We start from the raw sequence: 23,646 nt of genomic DNA on the forward strand, positions 1-23,646 counted from the left end.
TGGGGTGGTTGAAAAATACATGATGGACATGCATCATGGAAAATAGTTGCAGTGTATAGCTAGGAAAGTCAGCTACAGTTACATCCCTTGCCCTGCATATATACATTGTATGTATTTCTTATGAGACTCCTGCCTCATTTTGTCATTAGACAAAATTGTATACTGATGTGGAATATCATTGCAACAGCACTTTCATCATTCTAGGGGGCTCTAAACTTATGACCTTACTGTTGAGAAAAAAAGGAAGAATAAGACAATTCCCTATGGGAGAATATATTTGTAAATGACATATCTGATAAGGGGTTGACATCCAAATTATATAAAGAGCTCACACACCTCAACAAACAAAAAGCAAATAAGCCAATTAAAAAATGGGCAGAGGAGCTGAACAGACACTTCTCCAAAGAAGAAATTCAGATGGCCAACAGGTGCATGAAAAGATGCTCCACATTGCTAATCATCAGAGAAATGCAAATTAAAACCACAATGAGACATCACCTCACACCAGTTAGGATGGCCAACATCCAAAAGACAAATAACAAATGTTGGCAAGGATGTGGAGAAAACGGAACCCTCCTACATTGCTGGTAGGAATGTAAACTAGTTCAAGCATTGTGGAAAGCAGTATGGAGGTTCCTCAAAAAACTAAAAATTAAAAATACCATTTGACCCAGGAATTCCACTCCTAGGAATTTACCCTAAGAATTCAGCAGCCCAGTTTGAAAAAGACATATGCACCCCTATGTTTATTGCAGCACTATTTACAATAGCCAAGAAATGGAAGCAACTTAAGTGTCCATCAGTAGATGAATGCATAAAGAAGATGTTGTCCATATACACAATGGAATATTATTCAGTCATAAGAAGAAAACAAATCCTACCATTTACAACAACATGGATGGAGCTAGAGGGTATTATGCTCAGTGAAATAAGCCAGGCAGAGTAAGACAAGTACCAAATGATTTCATTCATCTGTGGAGTATAAGAACAAAGCAAAAACTGAAGGAACAAAACAACAGCAGACTCACAGAACCCAAGAATGGACTAACTGTTACCAAAGGGAAAGGTGCTGGGAAGTTGGGTGGGAAGGGAGGGGTAAAGGAGAAAAAGAGGCATTACCGTTAGCACACATAATGTAGCAGAGGGGGACATGGGAAAGGCAGTATATACAGAGGAGACAAGTAATGATTCTATAGCATCTTACTACACTGATGGACAGTGACCGTAATGGGGTATGTGGGGGACTTGATAATAGGGGGAGTCTAGTAAACGTAATGTTGTTCGAGTAATTGTACATTAATGATATCAAAATAAAATAAATTTAAATTTTAAAAAAGACAATTCCGCAGAGTTTAGCCGTGGAAAAGGGGTTGATGCTATAAAGTTCCTGGAATGTAAGCACTGCCCTTACATGCCTTACAGAAAAGCCAACCAACCTTATTTCCAAACTAGGTGGTTTTGATTTAGAAGACTCAGAAATAATATCCTGTGATTCTTCAGTTCTTCTGGGGACCTGGAGATGTGTTGAGAATATCCAGACTTTCAGTACATGCAGCCCTTGTACTCCGGTGAATAAAGGGACCAGACGTAGTCCTAAGTGGAACCAGGCTGAAACACAGGATGGAAGCCTAGGAGGGGAGAGTCAGAATGTGACAGACCAGAGAATTTTGTCCACTAGCACAGACCTGCTCTGAATAATACTTTGCTAAGAAGAGGTAACTTGGTGCTCTGGCAGAAGCACTGAGCCAGGAGTCAGAACACCTAGGTCCCAAGCCCCAGTACTGTCACTGTCTACTCTAGTGAGCTTGGGTGACTTGTTCTCCCTGAGCCTCATGGTCCTTGTCTATAAAATGAGGCAGGTGGGACTGGAGGTAGTTCATGGTCTAAGGGTCTCCTCTGACAATATGCCCACAATAATTATTCACTAGTGAGAAAAAATCGAAGACATGAGGTCAGACTGAATCCCATACACACTAGTAGGTTGCCATAGAGATTGCTGACATGCCAAATGAGAAATAGTCACAAGAATCCATGAAGATCTAAATAACACCTTTCTTGCTGAAAAAAGCTGGACTGGAGAAAAGAACTATGGCTGAAATCAGGCCTTCTACTCCTTTGCCTCAAGTCTCCACCTTGGGGCCCATGGAAGGAGTGTATTAGATCTGCAGAGCACACATCCAGGCAGCTGAATGGACGATGGTGGTCTGCTTCTCACTCTGTGGTCCTCCAGACTATGCAGGATGCTGCGTCGAAGCGGGGGTGGCACGTCAGCTTGTCTTGTAGGCAGGCGTCTCTAAAGAGAAAGCCCAGAGGAGCTGAGCTAATTCAGTACTCTCCTAATATCACCAATCAATCTCTTATCCCTTGGGGGAAAATGGAGGAGGAAATTGCAGGAGTAAAAGACCATGTACAATTCATTGTAGAGAGCAGAAATTCCAGTTTGGAAGACAACTTCTGAATGTCGGGAGAGAGAGAAAGTGGTTTTTCCTACAAGTGCTTCTACCATTCTTGAATTTGGGGGTGTTTAAAGGAGAAGAGTAACATGACAGGTGGGGAGCATGTATACAGAAAGGAAGTTGGGGATTTGTGATCTCAAATACCAGCCTCTTCATAATTAAAGAGCAGGGATTTTTTTAGCATTTGCTAAGCCAGCCCTCCCCATATTGCTGTATACTTGGTGAAAAGCTGAAAGTTCATAAAAACGATTGGAAACATTTTAGTATACATGGCCTTAGTTAAAGGAGCAAAATCCAAAGGACAATGGCCTGAATCAAACATAGATTTATAATGAAGAAAGGAGAAAATGAAAGGGATTAATATTTACTAAGTATCTCCTGTGTGTCAGGAAGCATATTGGTGACTTACATATATAAATTATCTAATGAAACTGTTGCAATGACTTCCTTATAGAGATAAATATACTGAGGCTCAGGGAAGTAAAGCAAATTTCAAAGGTCATATAACTAGCATGGGTAAGAATTAGGAGTAGAGCTCAAGTCTTACACTAAAGTCTGTGCTTTTAATAAATATTCCACATTGCTTTGAGAAGTGCTCTTATCCAAGGCAAAATCCCAGACAGAAGAGCTGGTATTTGGAGAATATTAGACTAAGTAAGAAAATTAATTGAAAAGTTTGGGAACTTAATAAAGCACCAAACATAAGCTTATAGTTCTGTCCAATGACCTTTGGAGGGAAAACAAGGGGATGGGTACCTTTAACCTAGTGTGTGGGACTTTGGCTCCAAAATTAGACCTACTGGATAATGTAATAGACAAGGTGGGACAAAGGACTGAGGAATCACTAATTGTGTTCTACATGGAAACTGGCATGTTGGCCCTCAATGAATGTTTTAGTGATGAGAGCTGAAATGACAATAATTATGCCACATCCAGGAAACAACAGTAATGATAGAGGAGAATTAGAAGTTCAAGAAGTAGGCTTACAAAAGAGGGCTCTTTATGGAGGCAGATCTAAAGCCTGAAATTGCTGAACCAAGACCAACGGCCACTCCAGTACTTGCTGAGTAAAGGGGCAAAGTGGTTAATGACAGTATCTGGCCCCAGGGAAATGTGAACTAAAAACAGTGGAAGCCATAGAATGCTGACAGATGTTTAAAAAAAAAACCATGGAGAAATTGAATTCATGTCTATTTCCTAATTTGAACAAAGCATTGTTCTACTCTCCATTTGCTGGACAAGGCTTCCTTTCTGTCTCTGGAAGTAATTGCCATTTATAGTCTTAGGATCTATTATATGTGAAAATATGTCTAATTTAATGAATATGTCTAAATTAATACCTTGCCAATCTGTAATATCAGAAAATCAAATGTCACAAATAAGTGAATTTTCCAATGAACAGAAGCTTAGCCCTTTTAAACACCAAGTTTAAAAAAAAATTTAGCTATTTTTATGGAAATTCTAATAAAGTGGATTCCATTCTTCTTGGCCTCATTAAGTAAAGTATATGGAACATCATTTAACATGTTCTTAATGGCTTGGAGTCCTTGCTGTGAACATCAACTGTATCACTGGGCAGTGATACAAGGTGTCCTCAGGGATTGGTGACATATACAGGGTCCCACTGCAATCTTTCTGGCATCCAGAGGAGATGATAGTCCTCCCTGCCTGTGACCACTATTGGCTTCTGCTCTTATCCCCAAGTTCCACATATGTACTGGTTTCTAGTCCTTCTGCTTTAAGCAATAATCTCGTAATATATCATCTTTAACTTTGTATGAAATGATAGCTGTTGTAAAAATCAAGTCACCAATCTTTTTTAAACTGTCACCATATTTATTTAGAATTTTCTATCAATAGGTTATGATATAAAGGTTTGGAAATAACCTGTATTTCTTCCATAAACAAATCATATTGACTTGTGGCCAGGAATTTCCTTGATGTTTGGGCATCTTTTACATTGGCACTTATGTAAATTCACAGCTGTATTCAGAATGCTTCTGAATTTTGGAGTCTGACCACCAGATAGCTAGGACATTATTGGTATTGCAAGTCTTATTGTCCTTTGTTTTCTAAGATGACATCACCCAATGCTCTCGTTTCATACTATTACTTCAGAATTAAGTCAGTCCAGAGAATAAGCACAAAAGGAAGGAATCTCATTGTATTGGGTAGCTCTTGCCTTGTAACAACCATCCCCAAATAGGGGCTTATAACAGCATTTCTTGTCTCTTACCATTCTGTGGCTCACTGGAAAATTTTCCTAGTCTGAGCAGGTTCTACTTGAGCTAGACCCATTCACATGGGTGGGGCCCTAGCTCAAATAGTTGCGGCCTCTTTCCAAGTCACTTCATCTTCTAGCCAACAAGCCCAGTCTTGTTCATCTGGGGAACAGGAAAAAGTGAATCTATTATGCAAGCACTTTTTAAGCTCTGTTTGTGTCATGTTGAAACATGTTGTGCTAATGTTTCAAAGGCCAAATTAAGTTATGTGGCCAAATCCAGATAGCAGGGAAAAAATAGACTCCATATCTTGATGGGAGGGGCTACAAAGCCACAGCACAAAGCAGCAGGCATACAAGGATAGAAGGATCCTGTGCTTATTTTACAGTTCACCACATGCATAGTTCTTACCATGGCTCAGCATGTGCACCTCATGGTCTGCTACTCCTTTGATGGACTGAGCTAGTGCTCTTCTTCCTACTACCATCAGACCTCTTAGAAAAATAGCTTTTCTCATCACTTCCATTTCTTTCTCCTGGATTTACTTCTTAATTCTTGCCAGCTAGTTTCTGCAGCAACTATTCTAGTAACAAGTTTAAACAGCTACTTCCTAATCATCAATGATGTCTTCTCAGTCCCTGTCTTCCTTGATGTTTTATAGTTTTTAACACAGTTAATCTCCTTTTTTAAACTCACCTCCTGTAGCATTACAATTAGTATTCATTTCCTTCCCAGTCCATGGACTGCTTTTTCAATTTTCGGAGCTGTGTTCTACCTTCTTTTTCTTATGTCCTCTTAGTAAACTCATTCACTTCTACAGCTTCATTGTAAACCTCTGGGCAGATGATTTTCCCAGTGACTAAATTTATTTCTTGAAGTTGTCTCCCTTTTTCAAATGGCCAATTGAATATTTGCAACCAAATATTTTATCTGTAGTTCCTCTGAAATCTATTTTGGCTGCAAACTAAGCAGATAGTGCTGGGAGCTGTATAATGCTTGCAGCTTCTAGATCGTTGATTCTAGATGAAAGAGACTAGTGGTGATAAAGGGAGGGAGCACGGGGCTAACTAACATCTGCTGGATGCCTACTGTGTGCAAGGCCTTGTGGTGTCTCTTAATTGCCAGAGGTGAATACCTTCTAGGATTGCTTTCCTATAGTAGTTACAGGGGCTGGTCAGATGCACATAAGGAACCTGCACAGGTAGCATTGCAAACAGCACTGGTGCCCCACTGAAAACTGCAGTCACACCAAAGAGAATGAGTCTGTAGAGATCTGTTTGTTGTAATAAATCAGAGGTATCCAGCAGACAACTTTCAAAGGGTTTCTGCTCAAGGTATCTCGGAGTTTGCCAAAAAAAACACACAAAAAACAAACCATTCTTTCCATAAGAAAGGTCTGGTTTCTCAGGGAAATTGATTATAAAATAAAATAAAATAGCAATTCTCCTTTATTCCTCCTGATAAAAGATCTCAGAGACCCCTAGAGACCAAACTTAGCTCCTCCTAACGTTTCTTCTGTTCTGTGTGTAGATTTCACCCAATGGAAGTGAAATTTCTGGTGGTCATAAGATGGGCATTCTTCTGGCTATTTCCTGTGCCAGGGTCCTTGACGGAGCTCTTAGTGATAGGCTAGTTGCACAACTGTATATGTTTGTAGCCATATGTACTACTTTGGCATTGCTCTTCTGAGGGAACTGTGATAAGCATAATTAATCAAATCATGAGGCTTGATGTAGAAGTTCTGAAGATAAGGTGAGAGGATGCTGATGGCCTAATAATAGTTTCTGAAACTGTGTTTTCCAGGATAATTTTTAAAAGCGTAATTGTGTCTCTCCTTAAGACTATAAAATAAAACTACCTTTGCTCTGTTTTATATTCATATCAATAATGCACTAGAAGTTTCCCAGTGCCAAAATGGAACATGGTGTGATTGAATGCAGGATGGTAAGAATGAATGAAACATCATTCTCCAAGAAGACTAAGTTGCCATATGGCTTGAACTAGATTAGTTTATCTCCTCCTCTTTTGGGATTGGGTAAGATTTTGTGAGTGTTACTGATTCTTTTTTCCTCCTTTTTTGTTTGTTTATATTGCTGTAAATATTCTGTAGAGCAATTTTGACTCTTCTCATTGACCATATTCTCTGAGGGCTCATTCTAGGAACCTGTTGTTTAATTATTGTGTATTGGATATGAATTATCTTGTATTGTTCATGCCTTTTACTCCATTGTCTTTCGTATTGTCAGTGGTTATCAGTGCCATTGTCAGTGAATCTGGCTAACAGTGTTGGAAGCAGATGAGATTCTAGCTCACTCCTTGATAGTTGCATTGGCTCAGTCTGAGCTAAAGTCTTATTTTCATTAAAGGGAGCAGACTTGCTGAGGAAGAAGGTGCTATTTTTACATAGGGACTTTTTCTGCTGAAACCACATGATAACACTATGCTGTTAAAATGATTTCAAGCATGCTGAGTTAGCTGCAGAAACAATACGCATGTTGCCAAAATCAAGGCAGTACTATTCTGAGCCCCCTCTAAGGTCCTCTAGGTCTTCTTCATGGTCATGAAGAGGAGACTGGGGGGAGCTTGTGGAAATATACAAATTAGAGGGAGAATGGAGGAGGTCACTTACAGTCACCTAAAGGGGTTATTCAAATTTTCTGTTATTGCAACCAATCGTTGAAATATGGAAAGTTTTGTTACACTCAGATATTTGCATATCACTAATATTTGTTGAGCATTGCTTTTATTCTAGATTTTTAAAAAGTAAAACTGGCATCAAACAGTAGTAAAAGTAACTTTAAAACATTAGAAACAGAAGTTTAGACAGAGGCCCTCCAATTCCATTAAAAAAATCATAATAACAATAATACCAATCATTATTATTATTATCATTATTATTGCTATAGATTACTATGGTTGAATATCTATTATATGACAGGTACTATACTATACATTTTACAAAAATTATTTCATTTAGTCCTCACAATAATCTTGCAAAGCAGCTGTTATCTCCATTTATAGAAGACAATGGTTTCTTTCTTTTTTTCCCTTCCTTTACTGATAATAGACATGTTATAATTAATACTCACAAAGAAAGTGACTGAGCAGGGATTCAAGCTTAAGAATAAATATCTAGCTCCAAAGACTGTGCTCTTTCATCAGGCTATGTGGCATGCCAGAGGATGACATACAGAACTAATAAGAAAACTTCTATCACACCGTATTTTCATTTTTCATTCTTCCTTATTTCTCCCCCATATTCAGAAAGTATTAGTGAGAACACATTGCAACACACCAAAAATGGAAAAGCAAAAGTCTCCCTTCTTGGTAGTCTTCAAGTGCCAAATATAAATCACCATTATTGGCTTTCCTTGTCTTCAAATATGGAAGATCCTCTCTTCAGAAACACCAAAATTTGAATCAACCACTTGGCCACCAACAGGTTCACACTTGACAGAGAAAATCTTTGGGGATGCTCTCGAACAGATAAAGACGTTAACATGTAGGAACTCACATCACATTTTCCCTTACGTCTGTAAAGCAGAATTCTTTTTGTGGCCAAATATTCCCCATAATCTTGTATAGATTTGAGGTATTAGATAAGGAGAGAACCATAGCTGCTTGACTGGGAAAGCCAGATTTATAGCCACATGGAAATGAATAGCTCTGGAATATGACAGAGGAAGGCAAGGCAAGACCAAAGTTAGCATTCCCTGGATCTCAGAACAAATTGGAAGAGTTTGCAGAGAAAAGATAGAAAGATCTAAGAGAGATAATTATAGAAAGAAAATTTTAAGACATTTACCAAGTATTTTTAATAAAATCCCAATTCCAGAGTCATTTTCCTAAGAAAATCTACAAACAGATATTCACTCATGTTCAGTTATTTTGGGGGACTGGACTAAAGTTTCCTTCCTAAGACTGGGCTACAAGGTGGATGGACTTTATATGGGTTATACTTTCATAAAATCATGAGATGCTGAAAATGTTTGCAAAGACACGAGCAAAATATATGTGATGGATATACTGTGAGAGCCCAGAGTCAGACTTAAGTAGTTCTGGCCTTTGAAGAGCAAACCAACTGCCCTGTTGCAGGTTCTCTGCCCACACAGAAAGGGTTGAGCTGACATGCTGAAGGTGTGCACACTCCCCTCCACAAATTTTTGTGATAGTGGGAAGCAGGGAGGAGTTGAAGGAACATAGGGAAAAGATGCTTTCTGCTTTCTAGAAGGACCTTCTCTCTTTTTTAGCAGGAGAAGGGACTTTTATATCTGTAATTGACCCAAGCACACCATCCTGGGATAAAAATAGAGAAATCAGAACATTAACAAACAGTACTTCTTTGATCCCAGTTCTTAGCACTCTGTAGTAAACCCATCCTCGCCCAACCCCATCCTCGCTCAAATTCTTAGATTAGCCAGGTGTCTTTAAAACGTTTCTTCTAAGAAGTCTTGAAGAATCCCTCCTAGCTTTTCTCATTTATTCCTCTCCAGCTCTGGTTCCCAATGGTGGTATTTGTTGTTAAGTCACCAATGTGTCAATGATTCTGTGAAAATTGATCTTCTTTGCATGCTTAGGTTTAACAAACATTTTAACAGATTTATCAATCTATTGTTATTCATAGTTAATCACAGAACACTTGATTTATTGTAATTTCACATGAAGTAACAGGTATATAAATAGGAAAGTCTTAAACATAAGAAGTTTAGCAGAAATTTATGAAAATGTCATTCTGCAATAAATTCCAGAAATTGCAATAATAATTCTTTTAAAAACTAATTTTTAAAAGTTTCTTTGAGATTAATTCAGATGTCTCCCAGTCACATATTTCTCTCTAAAATATCTTCTCTAGGAAAATTATCATAAATTTTATTTCTATTTGGTATAACTTTCTGAAGGTTTTCTTCTTGGCAAATGTGAAAGAAAATGACTACATGGTAGTTAATATTAGCATTATCAGATCCATTGCTTTAGGGTGTCTAGTCCTTGGTGAAAATGACTGAGGCATTCAAACATCACCCTTCTGATATCTTCTGGCACTGTAACAGCAGCATCTTAGATATTTCAATTGTTTATATCTACCTAACAGCTTGAAATTTCACCTGTTGATTATAGTCTAATAATATTTTACATGAAAAATTACTAATAACTAATGAGCCCATTTTAATAAAACCTAAACTTGAGTAAAAGGTATTTACTTAGGAAACTACTAAATTATATTACTGATATAATATTTTATTTTATTGATTTATTTTTGGCTTAAAAAATCATTTAAATCATTTGAAACCAAAAATAAATTTCTATCTTAAAGATAGCATTCAAAGTCAATAAAATATTTCACATGTCAACTTAAAGTTGTGCAGCACAAATAAAAACAAGTGGTCACACAGAATGGCAGAATTGAAGTAACGTAAGTTCTATTTCTTCATCTTTAAAGTCATTGTGTTATCATTATTTATTACACATCAAAATTTTAAATTCAGACATACAAAGTACCGCAGGGGTTGGAGGACTTACTAACAAAACAAATGTGTGGGGCGGAGTCCGTGTCTATCAAGGTTAGTTGGATAATTAGGAGCTCACTAAATTCATTTCTATATAGAATGCAATGGTTATTAAAGAAAATGTAACAAAACTTTTGAAGCTGATTTGAAGCTTACTAATATATTAAAATTCAACAGTACTTGCAGCAATTATTTAGAATTTAGACCAGAAAAAGGCCTCCCTTTTTTTCAGAAAGGACGATTTTATCACTGATATTGTTTAAAATTGCAGAGAATGGTGATAATAAAAAGCAGACCAACTCTTAGTCAGTTTTATTATAGTTCAACGTTCTCTAGGCAAGGCTCCCCTAACTGCCTGCCCTGGGGCCAGGCCACTCCGTGGCTCTGCCCTTGGCAAGCTGCTGGTAAAGAGCGCTTGCAGATTTCTGCGACAAGGAGGCTGCAGCTCCAAACCACAGATGATTTTGAAGTTAACTGTAATAAATAATTAAGTGTACATAAAACTTTGGGTTAAAGATTTGGGACAGCAATAAAAGATCAGAAATATATTATTTTCTCAACTCTTAAGATTTTAGTTATTAGCCAAATTTTTGCGAGAAGAATCATTTAAATATGTACTATAAATGCCCTGTAGCAATTGCTTTGACCCCTGAAGCAACATTCTCAGGGTAAATTGAAGGGGTTGGTCTAGAATTATCTTTAAGGCCCTTTCAGCTCCAACAATCTGTGATATCTATTACACTTTTGTGAATGTAAGAAAATACAGTCTTCCCCTTTCACCTCCCACAGTTCTCTCTTGCCCAATCCTCAGGAGTTTGCTTGGAGAAGAGCTTAAACCTGCAGATCTTTCATCATTTCTATAATATTTACCCCAGAAAGTTGTGAGGATTTGGACCAAGTGGTAAAGGGGAAAACAAACCCATAAATACTAAAGCTTTTTCCTGGTCTTTGTGAGTTCTGAGGGTGTCCATGGAGAGGTAGATTGCTGTGGAGAGGATCCCATTTCTTATGCAATGGTAAGTCTCAGGATACAGTCTGAGGATAAACAAAGAGGAGTGACATTGCTCTGCATAAAAATGCCATTGAAAGCCATCTCCTTCCTGGGAAGAAGCAGCTCTGATTATGTTGCATATGGAAAATGGATTTTGACTCCTCTATTTCTGAAAATGAGTTTCTGTTCTTGGAAAATCTTGTGTGTGCATGCACTTTGCATGTGTGTGTGTGTGTGTGTGTTAAGTATGCAACAGACACCCACTAGACTACCCAATGGGACGTGAAAATGTATCTTCACCTCAGACCTCACCTTGGAGGGAAAACTTGAGGTGGTCCAGTTTGACAGGCCAAAGCCCTTCAACTGTCCTGCTGAAGGCGCCATGACATCTCTCTTGGTGGAATAACTCCTACTTTGCTGGGTCTTACTGATTGTCTGGAGGCCAGGTGAAGACAGATGAATCTGAGGGTAAGACCAGAACCTGTGGTTGTAAGTTGTTTTCTTTCTCCTTCTCCTTTTTCTTGTTTTTTAATCAAGGCACGCCCCAAAGAAAGCAGAATAGAGTAATAAATGTCTATGTTCCCAACATCCATTTGCAACATTTGGCTAACCTTATCCCATTTTCCTACCACGCACACACACACACACACACACACACACAAAACTTTGTAGCAAATCCTAGGCATGTATGATTTTAATCTCAAACTAAAAAATGGTGAACTTCTTTACATACCCGTATCTTATCTTACTTAAAACGATTAATAATTCCTCATACCTTCAAATATCTATTCAGTGTTTACAGTGTCCACATTTTCAATTGTCTTATGACTGTCATTTTGTTTTTTCTTAGCATTTGTGTGTTTGAATCAGGATCCAAATAAGGTTTGTTCAAAGTGAATGGTTGGTATTTCTTACAATTCTCTTAATTTATTGAGTATCCTCCCATTTTTTTGTCCACCATTGAAGTAGAGTTTTCTTAAAGGAAGGCAAAGGTTTGCATTAAGAAGGTAGACAGAAAAATAATATCTAATAACTATGGGTATAATAATAATTATTATTCAACACAACATACACTTTGTATCCATGCTGTATGAAGTACGTTACACATATTAACTCATTTGATCATCATAACAACTCTGTGAGTTAGGAACTATTTCCCAATTTAGTAGGCGAGAAACTGGCTCACAGAGAAGTTTAGTAACTTGCCATAGGACACATAGCTTGTAAGTGAGTAAGCATTTCAGTCCAGCTCTTAATCACACACTGTTTTTTAACAGCTAACATTTATCCAGCACTTTTCTAAGTGCTTATTAGTATCAGGCACTATTCTAAGTGCTTTACTTTAACTAATTTAAACCTCATAGCATCCTTGTGAAGCCGATAGGATCATGGGACTCATGTTACCACGACACAGAGAGTTCAAGCAGCAGCACCCCCAGCCCTGTGAGTACACCACTGACAATAATAGAGCTGGGATTTGAACTCGGGTGGTTTCCTGCCACAAGCTGGGCTCTTAAACACTAAAGTACATTGCTTTCCTTGTAAGTGGTATACTCTCAGAGAGCTAGAAAACTAAAGTTAGTACCTGGAGAATGTCTGAAGAGACCCCATAGGAAGTTTAATTTTAGAGCTTTTCCTTGGATTACAGGGACAGTTATCTTTAGAAAACACCTTAAAAACTTCCCCTCTGCCAGTTGGGATGGATATGAGAAGGTTCAGTGGAAAATCAGCTCCCTGATGGACAACTCAGGAGTACAACCTATACTTCTGTCCCCAAGCCCTAAGGCAGAAGGCCCCTGGACGGGGGTGGGGGAGGCTGAAGTCTGTGTCCCACCCTTTGTTCTCTCGGTTCACCTTTGTATTTGGTCTCTTCCTTCCGTGGACACTTCACTGTTCAGATACTTGAGGGAAACTTTAAAAACCATGCCAACATTCTCGATACTATTCTCTTCTTATTTCCATTCTAAATATCAGTTCAAGACATTTAGAAATGATGTCACTCTTCAGCTACAAGACTGTATAAGGGTTAGCACTATTTCTCCAGCTCACCTCAGAATGTCATCACTGTCCCATACACTGCATTTTCTTTCTTCCATCTTTTCTTTCCATTTTTCTGTGCATTTTGAGTACTTATATGGACTTCTGTGGGTAGGTAATGGCTGCATGCGTGTCCTTAGAAGCTCTACAAAGTCAAGCTTATTCCAGGCAAACCTCAGACATTGCTTTACCTGAGAGCGGAGTTGAGAGAGAGAGAGAGACCTATCCGCTTTGGAGGTGGGTCTTTAGTTTGATCCTGGGACCTGGTTTCCTTTTACCGATGCCAGAAAGAATCTGGGGCCTCCTAGGGAAAAAAAAATTATTAATGGCTGCTGGAAAGAATTAATACATATTTAATTGAGGTTGGGGTTATTAAAAATTAAGACTCTTGTACAAATATGAAATGAGTAAGTGCCAAGGATTTGATAGAACTCTTTCATTAATGAGAAAACCAGTAAGATGTTACAACCAGTTTAAAGGAAAAAGCTGAAGAACAGACACTTAAAAAAAGACAATTGGGAATGAGAAAATGAAATTGCTAATAGATACAAAACTTCATAGTCCAATAAAATGTAGAGGTTGGAATCTTCTCTTCTGCAAGGGAAAATCAAATGTATCTCTATAAGACAAGTTTCATTTGCATCTCTGTGGACAAGAATCATTGGCATTACTGTCAGTTTTCCATAATTTGCGGAGCTGTAAATTAGCCTAGTCAAAGGCAGTGAGGCACAGATCCTTATAAAACCAGATAAGCCCCTAAGGTCTTCTAGACAATGAATGCCTAGTTTTCTACTGAAAAGACACCTGGTCATCTTTTTCCCATTCCAAAAATCTTTCACAGGTTTTCCTGACAGATTCATAAATAAAAACTTATTTATCAAGTACAGCAACCAGGTGAGGTAGTATCTTGAAAAGATTCCTTAAAATAGTAATGATGTTCACAGAGGATCTCTGTTAGCCAGTTACCACTCTCTTGCCCTTACCTCTCTTTTCCTGTAAATTGTCTCTTTCTTTCAAGCTGTCATTAAGGAAGATTTGATACTGGACTAATGCAGAAAACTTTAATATTGCATCCAACAAAATTTGACTTAAGAAAAGTGAGTCATTGTTTATCCTATCCCTGTTGGCAGGTGGTTGACTCTTGACACTTTCAAACCACCTACAGAAAGTTGCTACTTCACCCCCATCCCTCCACCCTGTTGCCTGCAATGTAGTCTCAAAATCAGTCAAACTAAGGGCAGTTTCTCAGCATATCATGTACTAATTTGTACTGATATTTGCTATATCCAGTTGTAAAATAGAAATATTGGCCAGTGGATGGTTTATCAGTCTAGAGAGCTCACTTTCTTTTCCTCCCTGTTTTAATGAAAGCCATATTGGTGTGTAACATGTAATCCCTCAAGTAAGTTTCCCATGTTAACCCTAGTATCTCTTCTCAGGCTCCAGGCTCTAGACAGACACCAGTTGGGGCAACGTTCTATCCAGCTGGCTCAGAGCTTCAATTGTGCCAATCAATACCTGTTCCCTCCCACTAACCCAGATTTTATTCTCATACTAAGAGCCAGAAATTTTCAGGATCACTGCATTAGAACCTCCAGGAATGTCCTTGGCTCAGAGGCAAGGGATCATGACCAACAGCAGCCAGATATCAAAGTCCCTGCCCAGTAAGGATGATTATCCAAACAAAAATGAGTACAAGAGAGTGAAACTTCAATAGTAGCAAAGGAATAGCCTATTGGAAATAATTCTCAAGTGTAAGTACAATGAGATACTATCCTCCTCACAAAACTGTAAAATATTAAAGCAAAATAAAATACCCAATGGCAATGAGGCTGGTGGGTGTGTATATTGGTAGAGACACTTGGGACATTAAATGGCTGCATGATCAAGAGCCGTAGAATGTCATGCCTCTGGACCCGCCAAGTCTTCTTCTGGTGATAATTCAAATATTGTGAAAAGTATCCACAAGAAGATGTATTCCAGTATTATTTATAATAGCAAGAAATTAAAAGCAACCTAAACTCAACATAAAAGTTGTGTGTATGTTGACTAAGATGTAGGTACTTAAATAATGGTTATGAAGAGCTTAAAAACACAGGAAAATTTGTGATAATGGGTTTTTTAAACAGCATTTACTCTGGAAAAATATCACACAGATAAAAGAGTAGAGAGATTGGCATGATGAACCCTCATGTACCCATCATCTTGCTGAACAATTATCAACACAGATCAAATTCATTTCATCTACCCCATTTACTGTCCTACCCAGTTTATTTGACCAATCTCAGACATTGCATCATTTCATATGAAATATTTCAGTGTTTACCCCTAAGAGAAAAGAATTCCTTAAGAAAACCTGCCACCTAAAAAAATAATAATAATATACACATCATAAAATAGAACATTAAAGAATATCAACAGTATTCCAAACAACCACAATTATTACATTTCTCTCATCAGTCTTTTGGTCCTGTATCATTAATTCTTGCTTCACTGAATCTTGGGTCAGCAATCTGGCTTCACAAAATTATCAGTTTCCAGACCAAAAAAATGAATCCTGAAAATCCTGACTCAGAACCCTGGTACAGTCTGAGAGTCATCCGAGGGCTGTCAGCACAGAAGCCGGTGTTTAGGAGTCTGTTCTTTGAAGTATCAATACTTACAAGTACCCAGTAGAGTCCTTTGCTCAAGGCTCTAAAACTGTTTTGTTGAAGATCCTATCTCCGGCTTGTAACTTATAGCAGAGCCTCCAGGCAAACATGAGAGAAAAGCAGAAAGGACCTCTAAGACTGAATGGCTGTGGTTAATTTATTACAGCCAACAGCAATATCAGAGTGGAGAACAAAGTTGTCTGATGCATGCTTGTTTCATAATGGTTCGATCAATGTTTGCCGGAGGATAAGAACATATTATGGACAGCACTGGAAGTGCCAAATCTTAAGGCCCTTCCTACAAAGTGTACAGTCTCTGAAATATTTATATTAATAATATTTTACCTCTACAAACTTAACTAAGGGAAGGCTGCACCTCCCTTCTGATTGGATAACCCTTCCCATTCTGCCCTTGCAGTAGTATTGAGCTTATTTAACAATATTGAGCTACCCAACAAACCTGATTATTTCTAACATTTTTTATAAGGTAAAAGAACACATCTTTGTGATTTTCCAGAATTTCTTTGGAAATCTCCAAGATAATTTTAGATGTAAAGATACTCTGAGAACTTCATGTTTTTAGAATGTAGGGTCCAATCTGAAAAAGGAAAAGCAACAGATTTAACAGAAGAGATTTGGTCCATAAGTAAGATAGGTTCATAGGTGCTTGGGAAAAAAGTTTAGTTACCTATTCATTAAAGCAATAACAACATATTTTTAAATAGACATAGAAGTATGTAAAATGATTTTAAGAAATCTTGGCTCTTTCAGATGTGAGGAAACTTTGTTCTTTGTTCTTAATGATATGAATGTTAATAGAAATGATAAAATCAACACAAAGTACAGAAAATTATTATGGTGAATATAAATCTCCACTACCTGAATTGATTACACAGAAGGTAAAATCACTGCTCATTACCCCTTGTTAAGAGCTCTAAGACCAACTCTAATATTAATAGAGAGAAAGCCAAATTCTAGTTTTAATTAACTCAGTATTTGGCAATAAAAGATCCCAAGTTCTTTTTAAAAAAATTATCTTTTGGAAAAGCCCATCAAACTGAGAGAACTTTTCCAAATTTTACTATATTCTATCACTTCTCTTCAGACAATCATGACAAATAGGGTTTACATTCAGTAAACCTACAATTTTCTGTATCCATTCAAGTTTTGTCTTTCCCTATCCCGTTTCATATTCTGAGCACACATGTTCTTTTAGAACAAAACTATCCACTTTTTCTTTGAAAAAACAAAAGATTCCTTTACTTTGATCATTGTTCTTCTCTTCATTATTGCCTGCACTACTGTCACCATAGCTCCTAATATAGTCTTAATCACCCATGTTAACTAATAACTTTTAAACAAACATAGGTCACACAGAAAACTGAGAGATGGGTAATTGATAATTGAGTGTTATATACAAGCAAAAATAAACATTATCATTAGCATGATCCAAGGTTTGCACTCTCTAGCATAGTATAATGTGAAACACACATGTATATATATTTAAAAACTTCAGTGATCAATGTTTTACCATTTTATCTTAGAAATAATCTTGGTATCCCAAATTATCCATTAATCAACTTGATTTTAATATTAGTTCAATACTTTAAAGCTAACTTAAGGATATCAGAAATTATATTTCAGCTAACATACTATTGAACATAATGATTGTTGATATCAAAAAGATTACCAAAATTATAATTCAATTTGGTTAGGCACATAATTTTACATTTTTCATAATCCTTACCATTAATAAGTAGTCATGTTAATTTATTTCATCAAAAAACTAGTGTAAGAAGTTGAGGAAATTCAGAAAACAAATTTAGATCTTTTAAAGAATAAACTGCACAATTATACCTAACTCTACTAAAATCAGAGGAAAAAGATACAGAATTTTTTCATTAAACCAATATAAGCAGTCTGATTTATCCAAAGATTCATCTTATGTGGATTTAGATTTTTAGGTGTTATTTTATATAGTATATGTATACATTTAGATAATCATATTCTTCTGGTTAGCACTTTCTGAAAGAATTTTTGTTAAGCGACTAGAATATTTAAACTATTAGAAATTTATTTTTTTGGAATTCTGAAAATATTAGATTTATATAAGCAGGTTAATAGTATAAATAATTGACTTACTCTATGAGTCAATTAAAAGAGAGTTCCTTTAAATTAGAAGACTTCATAATCAAATTTATTAATATCCTCCAGAGGTAAGAAAATGTTTTACACACACAAAGAGAGATAAAAGCTTTTCTCAACTATAGAGAACTGGCTGCCTTCAGCTCTATAACCTCAGCTACAGGTCATGAATGAACATAGAAACAAAAAACTCACCAGTCTATTTCTCAAAGAGCTGTTTTCCTTTTTAGTTGACACAAGATATTTTCTGAAATAATTTTAGCTCACAAATAGACAGAATAGACCCAAAAAAATGACTATCAAACTAGATTAGCTATCATCTCTCGCCTGATAGAAAAATAGTTCTCCATTATCCACCTGACAGAAATCATCAAGTGGTCAGATCATAAAGCCAAATTCCCTATAATAATCAGCTGTTTGCATATTAGAATTATTTATACACAGGGTCATCTCTTAACCATGGAATCAAGACCTGCTCAGCAGTCCTGGGTCTGGCTGTACAATGGGATACGGTCCAAACCTCGTTTCACAAGGATGCTTTCTAGACTATGCAGTTGAGACCAGTCTAGTGGTTATAGGCAAGACATGAACTTAACCAGTGCCTGAACCCAGATGTGAAAAGAGGCACATTGGTTTAGATACACCAGCTCTTCCAAAACCATGGCCTAATGTGTGGCATTTGCCTATTTCTGTGGTGTGAATTTCCCATAAGGGCTGTTTTCAAGCTACCCACACAATGCCACAGTGCAGAACTGGGAGGAAATGCATGTATTTGGTTCTCGCATACCGTTGTGATCTTCTCCAGGATACAAGTGTGCTTAACCATGAGTTAATCCAAACACAGACAGCCTTAACGGAGTTGGCCAAGAAACAGAAACAAAAACAAAACCACAAAATCAGAAAAAAGAAAAAAGCCTTTAGAAATGTCGAGTTAGTCATTTGGAATTCATTCTGGGAGACAGAAAGATATGCCTGGGTTTAATCAGACCATGAGATACACTTCTCAGGCCATGCAGCTTAATGACACCAGCAGGTAAGTTCACTTGAGTATCTCAGTGGATCTCCCAAAATGGTCTCAGTACTCAGTACTGCAGAAGACAGCTTGTAGTTGTCAATATTTCTCATAGTCAGAAAGCTTTCCTTATACTCAGCCAAAAATCTATTTCCTATAACTTCTAACCAGAGGGTCATGCTCTTTGGAAATGCACAAAACAAATCTTATTCTTCCTTTTTAATTCAATATTGAGTACAATTATCTTAGGATTTTAGAGCTACCCCAGTTCATAGCACAGGTAAAGAAACAGAAACCCAGAAAGATTAATGACTTTCCTCAATTCATGCAGCACTGTAATTTATCATATTTGATGGAATCAAAGATGAAACTTAAAAACTGTCACAACACATCTCTCTTGAGTCTTTGTTCCTTAGCTATATCAGTATTTCATCTAAAATATTTCAAAACATCTCATCTTAGCTGCCCTCTTCTTGTAGGTCTCTGTTTGGACAATGCCATGCTAAAAGTGAGGTACACAGAATCAAATGCCATGGGTGTCAGCTGATTAGAGCAGTGTGTGTTTTGAAGTCTGGATTTATTAATATTTTATTAACCATCTGGACAACCACTTTACCTTTTAACTCATGTCTTTATCAAATATAATTTTCAAAGGTAAAAACATGATTGTCATGAAAGACACAGAAAGAACACAGGTCAAAAATGTATTCAACTCATATAATTAATGAAGGCACCACTAAGATAATAAAGCTTGTTTATAAAACACTTGAAGAACTGAAACTTACATAGTCCATGAAGAAAGGCACATTGCAATAAGTTTTTTTAAGTTAGAAAAAAATCTGGTTAATATCCTATAGAGCAATGAAGCATGACTTTTGAGATCATTTTCCCACCAAAGAGAAATCATTTGTATTTCTATCAGGTAAAAACCTACAAGTTAACATGTACCTTCAACAGTGTGTGGGCTCTAGTCAATAATAAATAAAACTAAACAAGACACACTCTCTTAGAAAGCTAAAAGTTCCTAAAGTGGGCCTCTTGAACAATGTCTCAGTATGACACTGAAAGGACATACAGCCCTGTCTTTTGCTTTATCTTCAAGCATCACAGAATATTTGTTAACAAGACTGCTTTTCCAGTCTCTTAACAATATGTTAAAGTATAACAAAATACATTTACATTTATTTATGAAGTTATTTCTGTTTATTTTGGTTTATGTTCCCTCCCAATGCAGGATTCTTTTCTATAATGCCCATGGTAAGTGACATTCAATGTTGAGAAATTTCCTACTTTGCAAAGTACCTCAATTCACTCTTAGAAACTAGTTCTTAGGTACTGGCAGAAACATACTCTCCTGTAATTTTTACTCACTGGAGATTTTGGATTAAGGGTTGACAAACCAGTCATCTCCTAAGCAGTAATCAAAAAGGGGTGCTAAAATATACCCATACAAGGTTGTAAAAGGTCCTCACATAACTGAGGTCATGTAAACTGGTCCTGCTACATGGAAGTAGTTAGTGATTTCAAGGAGCAATTTAAAAAACATATTCTTCACCTATACTAAGCTATTTTTGTTGAGAATTCCTGGGAGGTACATTTTTAAGCAGCACAAAGCAACCAAGAGTTAGTCCCCCAAATTCAACACTTGCCTACTAGAGTCTGAAGACATGGTCATCTGAAATTCAAAAACTGAATAATGTCATTGGTTTTACTAGGCATGGGTGGTTTATTTTATTAGCTAAATCACAAACCCTTTGTAAGGCCATAATTTTGAGCATGAAGAACTATACATTTTATTAGCAGAAAAAATGGTTTTTCCCATTCATGCCAGATAACATGTTTAGCAAACACTCAAAGAATATAGGTTTGCATTATTGTCAAACTATGAGCCCACATGTCTCATTCTAGCTCTGCCGATTGGTTCCAGTTCTAACATCTGGAACCATGCAAAATCAGTTTAATCCAGTTTCCATATGTCTGACCTTCAAATACTTGAGAACAGTTATCCCATCCTCCTGTCATCTTCTTTTCTCAGATTAAATAAGCACATGCCCCTCAGTGGGAATGGCTTCAAGATTAGTCATTTTCATAATTACCTTCCTGAAAAGGCCTTCTGTTTGCCAGTGTCCAAGTGTCACTCCAACTATCAAACACGATGTGACCGATGTCTGGTGTGACATTTATAAAAGTCATCTTGCTCAACCTGTTTTGCCAACTCTGTGTTAAATAATAAGGGAAGTTAAAAAAAAAACATCCCACATACCTTTAAGGGCATGACTTAGTCGCTTAGACTTCCTGGAGCAATTTAGCATTCTCACCAAGCTTAGGGGCATCCAGTCTGGGTCCAGTCAAGAGATGGAAACCACACCAATTACTGGAAGAGAGAAGATTTAATACAAAGAACTGTTAGCAAGGTAGTAAATTGCTTATTTGGTGACTGAGAGGGTGAAGAGGAATATTAAAGCACCACAGCTTACTAACTGTAAGAAGCAGCTACTCTCCTGTGCTAGCCTAGCTTGTGTTAGATATTAACACAGGATTAAACCTGCAAGGATTTCATTAGGGGAAATTCTTGTGTGAAGGGAAACCTAAAGGGAGCTCGGAAAGCTGTCAGACTTAGATGTCTAAACTGGATGAAGCAGAGAGGGACCATAAAGTCTAGGGAAGTTTCTGCTAAACCACAGGAAAGTCAGTGAGCCAAACTTGCTGATCTGAGGAATCCCAGGATCCCAGGACCCTGCCTCAGTGCTCTGGCGTGCTCAGTCACTGTGGGGAGCAGGCGGCAATGGAGGCTTGGCCTCAGAGCAAACACGGCAATGTACGGATTTCAAAGAGCAGTAGTTGGGGCCCTCGGTCAATTAAGCTTAGGTTTGCAAAATGAAGTAGAAGACATCCAGTTAACTTAGAAGTTCAGATAAACAATGAATAAAATTTTAGCATAACTATAACCCAAATATTTCATAGGATATACTTACATTAAAAAGTTATTTGTTGTTCAAGTTTAATTGGCATCCATCCTGTACTTTTATTTGTGAAATCTAGCAACCCTAATTATGATCTCTGTAGCCAAAGGTCTGTGAGGGACATTTTCACGGCTGCCACACACTCTTAGGGCTACAATATAAAAGGTAAGAGGTTGGAGTTATTAAAACTTCAAGACTTAGGAGAAGGTGTTAAAGAAGCTAAGACTCAGACAGTTAAGGAAAAGGTCCCCATCAGGTGGTGCTAGAGGATGAAGCTGGTTCTATAGGTGTTGGAAAACTATAAAGTGGATTCAAGCGCTTCTCTGAGAAGAAACTGCAGCTTCCGCCCATATTTGGGATGAAGAAGTGTGGCTGGAGTGACATCACAGGAGCCACAAGCAGACAGGAGGCCAACAGGAAGCAAAGAGAAAACCAGGAGGAAGAAGCAAATCACTCCCTCTTCCGTCCTTGCAGTCTCACTCAGCACCCCCTATTGACAGAGCCTAACAGGGAGCTGCTGGCAAAACAGACGTGCAGAGGAGAGCGCCAAAGGCTGCTCTGGGAACCGAAAGTGAAAACTTAATACCTGGCGTAGATACAGAAGACTTCCAAAGATCACACCCAGTTAATGTAATGAGGAATGAGAAATGATTGGCTATCAGCCCCCCATGATTTCAACATGATCCCAGACTTACAAATTTGATGGTTTAATGATAGTGGAGTTCAGAACATACTACCCCAATATATGGCACCGTGGCTTATTGGATATTTTAAGCTGAAGGAACTTGAAAAACAGTAGGTGTTGGAAGGCCTCTCAGACTTTCTCCCCTAAAGCAGGTCATTAAAACCTCACATGGGGAGGCGCCCTCCCCATACACAGAGGAACGGAGCACCCTTATCTCTGAAGATAGAGGGGTGCTGGGAGGAATCTGAATGAACAGGCTTTGCTTAGTGTCCCCCAGTTTACTACCCTTCCCTCATACTTTTGTCCTATTACAATTTTCTATGACTTTTCATTCCACATCAAACGTAGTATCAAAACATTCAGCTGAACAGCTTCTTCAGGTCTTCATCTCCGTAGGTAGCTCCCGTGTCATGTAAAACTTACATTACATACATTCATTTGCTTTTTTCTTATGAATCTGTCTTTTGTGACAGAGCCCCATTCAAGAAGGAAAAATATGTTGTTCCTCCCTACATTGTTTTACAGAGAGCTGCTGGTCACCAACTCCGTGGACCACTTCAGGTAGACTATGTAACACCAACCTGACTACATGTGGCTTTGCCTTGGCCTTTGTAATTCCCTTCTTGAAAAACCAAGAGTTAGGATCTCCAAGCCCTCATGAAGATTGACAGAGTGATAAGAAAGAATAGGCAGTTTTGTTATGCAGAAAATAACAATAAATCTCAGAGATTCTAGTAAACTTCATCACCCAAGGAAAACAGGTACTACTCCACCCAGGTTGCCAGTAGATTCTGATCCCTTCGGAAATGGAAGACCTTATGATGTATTATGCAACATTAAGGAAGAGGATATATCACACTTGTTGCCATACAATTTATAAAACATTCTCCCAGACACTGTCTTGCTTTGAGCCCAGTGTATGATCATGCATAGAGTGGGAGAGTGGATGACTGACCTTCATCCAGAATATGATGAGGAAT

The 23,646-nt window shown here is 37.6% G+C and overlaps 1 long non-coding RNA gene across 1 annotated transcript in view; it reads right to left on the reverse strand.

Moving 5' to 3' along the window:
• LOC118921548 (uncharacterized) overlaps window positions 1-22,717 on the reverse strand; it is a 32,054-nt gene extending 9,337 nt beyond the window's left edge. The window contains exons 1-6 of the long non-coding RNA XR_005028379.2: window positions 21,994-22,717; window positions 21,282-21,392; window positions 15,874-16,459; window positions 13,402-13,514; window positions 4,693-4,840; window positions 1,437-1,628 (exon numbers count right to left, since the gene is read on the reverse strand). This is a non-coding gene — a long non-coding RNA (uncharacterized LOC118921548). The remainder of the gene's footprint in view (window positions 1-1,436; window positions 1,629-4,692; window positions 4,841-13,401; window positions 13,515-15,873; window positions 16,460-21,281; window positions 21,393-21,993) is intronic.
• Window positions 22,718-23,646: the final 929 nt, after the last annotated feature.

This window comes from Manis pentadactyla, chromosome 5 (genome assembly GCF_030020395.1).
Source record: "Manis pentadactyla isolate mManPen7 chromosome 5, mManPen7.hap1, whole genome shotgun sequence".
Lineage (NCBI taxonomy): Eukaryota > Metazoa > Chordata > Mammalia > Pholidota > Manidae > Manis > Manis pentadactyla.